Below are 755 nucleotides of genomic sequence, written 5' to 3' on the forward strand. Positions count from 1 at the left end.
CCGTCCAAGTCCTAAGCAGGCCCTGCCAAGCCTGGCTTCCGAGATCAGGCGAGATCGGGCAGTCCCAGGCCGGAATGGCCGTAAGCTGCCTTTGCACACCCCAGACGGGCCATCAAAACACGATGTAACATTTACACAGCACTGTGTACAGGATAGGGAGAAAAAGAAGCAGCAGCAGAAGCAGCAGCAGCGCCCCCTGCTGTTTCCTAAAGAGACCTTCAAAAGATCTCCTTTCACCGAAGCGCCCTCTGCCGTTTTTCGAAGGCGAAGCGAAAAAGGCTTACAGCACTGGGTATTCCCAGGCGGTCACCCGTCGAAGTACTAACCAGGCCCTGCTTTGCTTAGCTTCCGAGATCAGACGAGATCGGGCGTTCCCAGAGCGGTGTGGCCGTAAGCCACTCAGGCACCCCCAAACGGCCCTTCAAAAGATGTTCTACGTCTAATTGACAAAATACGTATTCTGCCCATAATGTCCAAGGTGCTCCAGAGTCACTTGGAATCCACAGGCACTGATTCCTGGGTAAACATCCAGGAACCGGGACACTGTTCACGCTGGCAGTCCACAGACAGGAATAGGCACCCGTTCCCGGGTATGGGTACAGCGACAAGGCCACCTTCAGCCGGAGGTCCTCACTCACAAACAGACGCTCATTCCTGGGTGGACATTCAGGAAAAGGATCCAGTCCGCCTGGAAGTCCCTAGCCAGGATCAGACGCTCTCCCGTCCAAGTCCTAAGCAGGCCCTGCCAAGCCTGG

At 55.9% G+C, this 755-nt stretch overlaps 1 non-coding gene across 1 annotated transcript; it reads right to left on the reverse strand.

Moving 5' to 3' along the window:
* Window positions 1–277: 277 nt before the first annotated feature.
* LOC123965059 lies at window positions 278–396 on the reverse strand. Its single transcript, XR_006823616.1, has one exon. It is a non-coding gene; the product is annotated as a 5S ribosomal RNA (ribosomal RNA).
* Window positions 397–755: the final 359 nt, after the last annotated feature.

This window comes from Micropterus dolomieu, unplaced genomic scaffold (assembly GCF_021292245.1).
Source record: "Micropterus dolomieu isolate WLL.071019.BEF.003 ecotype Adirondacks unplaced genomic scaffold, ASM2129224v1 contig_8344, whole genome shotgun sequence".
NCBI lineage: Eukaryota > Metazoa > Chordata > Actinopteri > Centrarchiformes > Centrarchidae > Micropterus > Micropterus dolomieu.